Source organism: Labrus mixtus, chromosome 22 (assembly GCF_963584025.1).
Source record: "Labrus mixtus chromosome 22, fLabMix1.1, whole genome shotgun sequence".
NCBI lineage: Eukaryota > Metazoa > Chordata > Actinopteri > Labriformes > Labridae > Labrus > Labrus mixtus.
In genome coordinates, this window is record NC_083633.1 from 21327564 (window position 1) to 21335063 (window position 7500).

At 41.1% G+C, this 7500-nt stretch overlaps 1 protein-coding gene across 1 annotated transcript in view; it reads right to left on the reverse strand.

The window, feature by feature from the left end:
- Positions 1-7500, reverse strand: part of shank3b (SH3 and multiple ankyrin repeat domains 3b) — a 44023-nt gene that overhangs the window by 29281 nt on the left and 7242 nt on the right. The gene's annotated exons all lie outside the window — the stretch shown is intronic.

The following is a 7500-nucleotide window of genomic DNA, read 5'->3' on the forward strand; positions in this document are numbered from 1 at the left end:
TCCCCGCTCTCTTTCTCTCTCTCTGGTTTCCGTCTCCACCCACTGTCCTATCAGTTAAAGTTCTTAAAAAGGTTCCCAGTAGCTTTAAGCTAAGCTAACCGTTCATCCCTTTCACAGGCATCCCTGTGAAAGTGGAAAGTTTCAGTAACGTCTTCCTTTTGATATCTCCAGTTAAAGAGTATTGATCGACCTCCTGACAGCTGTTAGTCTTCAGTTCTAAAGGGGCTTCGCTGTAACTCTCATAACTCGGCTTCCTTTCATTTTTCTGCAGCTCAACAGAATCTAACAGAGGCATTAAATGTTGTCTCCTGACCCAACTAGCACGCACTGTTTCTGCTATCAGTGCTTTGCCTGTGATCATGTTGAGTAACAGGAACAAAAGCTGTGAGCTGCTCTATCATCACAGTTCACTCCGTTTGTTTTGACAGATCCAAAGAGTAAACACAGAGCCCGAACAGCCGATTAGCAGCTTATGTAATATCACTATAGTATCTACGCCTTCTGAAACAAAGCACATGCACTTTGAGATTTGGAGCCGCTACAAACGTCCAAAAACAGGAACAGTCGTTTTTTTTCCCTCCCTTTGCAATCAAACCTGAGTTCTTGAGGTTTCATTTTCAGCCGCCGATGGTTTTTTTTTCTCGCACTTCAGAAACCCTTCAGATCCACCAATCAAAGGCTCTGAATCCTGCAATTTAAAACTCTGAAGCGAAACCCTCTCCTGCTCTGTCGACTGGGAACAAACAGTCCAGAAAGTCCTCGGGTCAACATCCTGATGAATGTAACGAGCAGGTTCAGCACTTCAAAAAACGCCCTCGTCGTCACTTTAACAAGCCAACAAACACTGCAAAACCTTGATTAATCACTCGAACAACCCCAAAGCTTCTGTGTGGGTTCCTTTTTCATCTTCACCTGATCTGAGGCTTTGAAATAAGACGCTCGTTTTTCTCAGAACAAGGGGAAGAAGACAGAGATTGGAAAACATTCAACCCTCTTTTTAATTTGATGTTTTCATGCATCAGTGCGGGGACTAGAAGCTCATTAAATCAGAGCTTTTCACCGTTGTTTGATGGATTAACCTTCAAAACGAAAAGTTTAAAAAAACAAAAGGCAAGCCAACTCTCTGACAACTGTTCAAACATAAATCTGTGACACACACTGTTGTCAAAGAGCCAGATGACACAGGAGTTTCTAACATTGTTTACAGCCGTACAGCTCACCTGTCAGAGCTGTGAGAACACACTGCTTTACCCAACTGACCTTTCTGCACAGCTTCAACGCCTTCTATGTGGTCGACCAGCCGGGATGTCTTCCACACGCTCTGCCACGCACCTATCAGGTACATTTGAACCCCTAAAGACTGCTGCATCCCTCACACCTGTTGACAACAAGTAAAACATCCATTCTCTTCCATTTATTCAGAGTTTGGTTGCATTTGCAGCACGCTGTGCGAGGCGTTCTGGATGACTCCCTCCATCTCCTCCCAGCTATCTTCAGACGTTCCAGCGAGTTAAAGATCCACCTCAGGTTTTCCTCTGAAAGGATTGTTCCAGGACATCATCCAAAGAAAGGAACTAAGGAAGCATCCTGATCTCGTATAAAAACCCTCCGACTGTCACCCGTCAAATAAAATGATTAGGTGATCTACTGTGAGCTCCCTTTGGATACGATAAGATTCAATACAATATGATATGATGAATATATTGTTGTCAGAGACGCCAGCACTTCAACATTTCCTTAATGTCTGATCAAATAGAGCGCCACAGGACTGAGTCCTAAAACCAGGAAGTAAGTTAGCATCTGAGCGCCATGGGGTCTAACGTCTAAAAGTCAACGGGGATTTTGAATGTGTTTGTGGTTAGACTCCTGAAATAAGGTCTGTGGTTAACCTGAAGAGATGTTGGTGTTTTGTTAGACCACATAAACTACGTTAGGTAAAACCTCCACTTGTGAAGTTTGAAGTTTTTACTCGTCTTTAAAAAGGCGGTTGCTAACAAGCGGCTAAATGTGACTACAGCGGTCGTCGGGGACATTAAACGTCATCACGCCGGACACAGAGGGCGGGAACTCTCTCACTAGTCGGAGATGTCTCCTGTAGGTTTAATCTTTAGGTTAAGGTGAATATTATGTTAGTAAACTATTTATTAAGCTACGTGGATTAGTTTATCGGAGATCGTCTGAAGCGTAACGCTAGTGACGTCACAATCATCCGACCGTGGTGTAGTTAGCTTTAGCATAACGTTAGCTTTTTACTTCTGTCGGCCGCATTAACGCTTCAAACATCATAAAAATGGCGTTCATCTGTGAAGATCATCCTGCTGAACAAAACGCCTACGCTTCAGAAACGTGTGTTTAACACAGAGATTATTTTCTGCAATGATCCAAAATCCAATGAAAACATCCCATAGGAGGATTCTGGTTAGACGCCATGGCGAGGCTACTTCAGGGTCTACAAAAATATGTCATATGGTTTGTTCTCTATTGTAAAGTCTCTCACTGATTGATTGGTCCTTTAAAAACCAAGGCTTTGAGACTGCTCCCATTTCTCAGTTTATGCAGGCGTATGCTAAGAGCTGTTTCCTTCCCCTCTAAATCCGTCCTTCTGCGTGGATCAGGGGTAACCTGACTTTGTGGATCAAAGGAGTCTCAATGGGACTCAAAGGTTTTAAAGAAGACATCCTGAAGGTTGGCTCATAAAAACCAAAACATGATTACATAATCTCCTTTCAGATGTCTTTTTTTCTTCTTTTCAACATTTCCTGATCTGATCATTTAGACCACATACACAGACCCTCCCTCCTCCCTTTCTCTATTGTTGCCTTCCCTCTTCTCATCCTTCCTTTCTTTCCTACTTCCTTTCATTCAATCTAAATGCCTTCTTCGAGCCCAGACACTTTCTGACAGTCCTACCTTCACACCTCAATAAGATAAACACTTGAGCTGTGAGCAATCATGCCATCATTTCCATGGAAAATACATCGTCCCTAGTTATCTTTCTGCCTGTTAATTTGAATGGGTCCTTCAGGTAATACTCAGTGGGAGCAGAAGCAGCGTTTGTGTTGCTCACAGTGGTTGTTTGCCTCCACTCTTCTCTCTCTGCAGAGTGCTCCGTTATGTAACGTCTCCTCAGGTTGGTTTGCAGGTTTCCTCCTTGACTGATCTGAATCAGGATGTTCGCTGTGATTTTGGCTCCAGATCATTGTCTTGTGGAGAGGTGAAATTCTTGTTCAACTCGAGCAGCGGGAGGGTTTCATCCTGAAATAACTCGGGGTCAACGTTTCCATCATTTCCCGTTTTTGTCCTGAGCAGAGACGCTGTCCTCCCACACAGCCTGAACAATACAGAAACTACATTCTTCACCAGGATATAAGACTCAAATTACACGGACTCTGTCTTCACATGTTGAAGTAACTTTAGGTGTATGAGTCTCTTACGTTTGAACGAGTTCAAATTCAACAATCTGAAGCCACAAAAGTCCTGATATCAAGAGACTTCATCACGGTTACTCAACAGCATTATCATATACAACAAACGAGTTATAAAATATGCGGACTGTAGGATTGATACCAGACTTTTAGTCCTGGATATGTTCTAGTAAAAATATTGATATTTGTTCCTATACCAGTTTGTCCTCCTTCTAACTTTAGATTCTGCTCCTGAATGCTCTGGATTTGTTTGGACCAGAGAAGGTAGGCGCTTTGAAGTGAGCATGGACTCTAGAGAGGGGGGGGGGGGGGGGGAGACAGCTCTCTATGATGTTTAGAGTTTAGACTGCAGTACCCATTTTAAACACTAGGTGGCAGAGATACATACTGCTCCTTTAACAGAGTTACATTTTTGATTAACTGTTCCCACCTCTGAAAGGCAATAATGTTGGAAACAGGGATGGGATCTAAACCACCAACTGCCTCCCATCGTCCATGCCAATCTGTGTTCCAAATGTTTCATGTCTGGAGATGATATTGTGTCGTTAAAGCCCGGATTTGAAAGCTTTCTCCTGGGCTTTCAACCACATCTTGTAGCCCTCTTCCTGACTTTAATCAGCTGAACACAGCAAGCAATATGTGACCTGCTGAATCAGAGTGTGAGGTGCTGTTGAAATCTCTGTTAAAGGCAGCAAATGGATATTAAAGTAAGCTTTTTATATGCGTCATAAAAACTCCTTCAGCCATTGAGAAACTCTACATTCTCATGTCTGAAAGTTTCAGTTATTGGACTCTCATTTTTCTTGACTTTAGAGAACATGATGGAAATCTCAGATATCTCGCCTCAGTCCTCATGCACAATAGCAAAAGACAGAATGTTCCTTTATAGTGAGATGAGTGTCTGTGTCAGACAATGATCACAGTCTGGCTGCTGAACACACGAGGTGATCAGGAAGAAAATCAGCTCCACGCCGTGAATGCAAATTCTGTGTGTCAGCGACAGATGAAGTGAGAGACATCTCCTTCAGCGGGACGACGACAAAAAGAGAGAACTGAGTGAAACATGAAGGTGTTGAATGGTGGATCTGAAATGACCAGAAGCCTGCTTCTGTTTGCTAATTAAATAAATAAAATCCCAAATGAGTCTGGAAAATTAGGAATAGTCCAAAAGGATTCAGTCCCTTCCAAATATGAATTTTGGCTTTGGCAAAAAATGTGGTGGTTTTATCAAAAACAAAAGTGTAAAGAAAAATGCTTCTGGCAGACGTGGCGACCCATCGGTCTGACCGATTACAGACTGATCCTTTAAGTTCAATGATTTGAGCTCTAACAACAACCAATAGGTGCTCCATCTTCAGCTCCAAACAAAGAGCAGGAAGAGAACAAAGAAGGAAGGAAATCCCCTGCTAACTGCCTCCTAGCTTAAAATGCTAACCCAGCTAACACTGTGCCACAGATAACTCTTAACAATGGGAAGTAGTGTCAACAGGAATCTGGCTCTAGTCTACATGATATACAAACTCGTTGTTCATTTCCTCACAGATATGTCTTCTATAGAACGTATTCATAGTTCCAGGAAGCATTTGAACCCTCCCTCTTTTGTATCGATTCCCCACCGCAGGAACGCTGAACTATTTTAGTTCCTGGAACCCGTTTGGAGGAACCTCTTTAGCTCCTGCTTCAGAGGAGGTACCAGGGTGGTGCGAATGCAGACAGAAAAAAGTCCCCATGGCGTGTAGTTCTCAGGGAACTCCCTAGGGGATAGTTCCTCTTCAAAAAGTCCCCAGAACTTCAGACTTGTTGAATTTCTTCAGTTTGAAAATATTCAGTGTTGGAGCGCCGCTGGTTAGTGCAGACCCCAAGTGAAGAGGCTTCAGTCCTCCAAGCATGCGGCCCAGGTTCAAATCCCACCTGAGGCTCCTTTCCTGTTAGTTATTCACCGCTCTCTATCGACTGTCCTTTCAAAATAAAGGCATGAAACGCCCAAGTATAAACCTTTAAAGAATATATTCAGCGAGTCTTGTGCTGCTTTCACTTTGCAGCTGATGAAGACGTTCGAGTAATTTCATCAGTTTCCAATGGAAGCAAAATAAAGAAAAAGCTAATACACTTCTTCTTTAGAGCGGATAAGATGAGTCAAGGTTTCTGTAAGTCAGCCAGCGAAGAGTCATTTCATTTGTACTCTTCGGTGACGGAGATTTAAATATCCCTGGAACACAGCGAAGGCCGTGCAGAAGAATGAGGAGGCAGAAACTGGTCACAGAAGAAACACAGCGATTGTCTGGAAGGAGGAAGGAAAAAGGAACACACGCGGCTGACATTTTAAACGTGCTGTTGTTGAGGGAGGGGCTTCAGCAGAAGAAGAAATAGCTCAGCTTAATGATGCGTTCAGGTGTTCTTCACTTTAATATTTGGTAAATGTTGAGTTCATTTGAATCTATTAACATTTTAATATTTATTAATGACCTGCTTACACAAAGACTAATTCAATATGATTGTTTCATTATGTCTTTGAGTCCATGCTCACACAGGTCACCATGTGGTGGACTCTGAAGCTTCAGTGTTTATCCAGCTCTGCATGGGTCTGTAAACCTTTCTGTGTTCTAACCTCTCTCCATTTTTCAAAAGCATCTCCAATATTGATCCTAGTTTGAGCACGTTTCTGCTCGTGGAGCTTATTAGAAACATGCAGAGGCTTTTTAGGTCGGGTACAATCACTTCTATCTGAACCACTTCTCTTGCCCGCTTCCATCGCTGCAACACCTGTTGACCTGATAACTGCTCTCATATCTGACAAACTGAGGGGCGTCCAAAACGGCCGTGTGGGGGCGTGTCTTAACAGCGCCTACCTTCTCTGGTTCAAACAAATCCAGAGCATTCAGGAGCAGAATCTAAAGTTAGAAGGAGGACATACTGGCTGCTGCATTGTTGTCAGAGAAGCCAGCACTTCAACATGTTTCCTTAATGATCAGATAGTAAGATACCTTTATCATCTCACTCTCTACAGAGCTCACTGATTGGTCCTTTATATTTCTGTATTTCTTTTCTTAAAATGTTTTAACGTCTCTGTGAGTTTTTTGATGTGTCGTGTGAAATCACTTTGAATCGTTTTGTTTCTGAAATGTGCGATAAATATAAATATAAATTTAAATATAAATATAAATATAAATATAAATTTAAATATAAATATAAATATAAATGTAAATGTAAATGTAAATATAAATATAAATTTAAATTTAAATATAAATATAAATATAAATATAAATTTAAATATAAATATAAATATAAATATAAATTTTAATATAAATATAAATATAAATATAAATATAAATGTAAATATAAATATAAATTTTAATATAAATATAAATATAAATATAAATATAAATGTAAATATAAATATAAATATAAATATAAATATAAATGTAAATATAAATATAAATATACTTGACTTGTCTTAATTGCCCAGCCTTACGCGACGCTCTGAAAAGACTCGGCCCAGGTGACAGTTTGTCTAGCCATTAGTAGCCCAGCAACGGTTGCTATGAGAGGGGGCTCTCTGATTGGTGAGTCAGCGGTCCAATCAGAGAGCCAACAAAGGGTCAATTTGTTTGGTGAAAGTTTTTTGATGGTTATTTTGGATCTGTTTGTGCAAAACACAAAAACATAAACTGATCAATCAAGGCCGCAGTAACCAGCAACGTGTTGTTGAAGGTTATTTTTATTTTTTTGTCAATGGAGTCTCGTGGCTTTGAAGCGATGTAGACGAGTGACGGTTATTTCAGTAGGGATCCTTTCTGTAATGTTTTCAGACACTTAGAATAACAATCTGAGCCAGTCGGAGACCAAATCAAGACCTTTTCTTGGACGTAATTTGATTTTCTATAATTGCCCCGAAGGATCGCATTGCAGCCGTTACAGCCGGTTTCATTGCAAGCGATCTCCTGATGGAGACCTCAAAACGTGTCAAATATGTGCACAGGTTTAAAAGGGTCTCTTTAATCTGTGGTGGGTCGCACAAGACCAATAAATACACAATTTCAAAAACAGACTGGTTCTAAACTGGCTTGAATAGGAT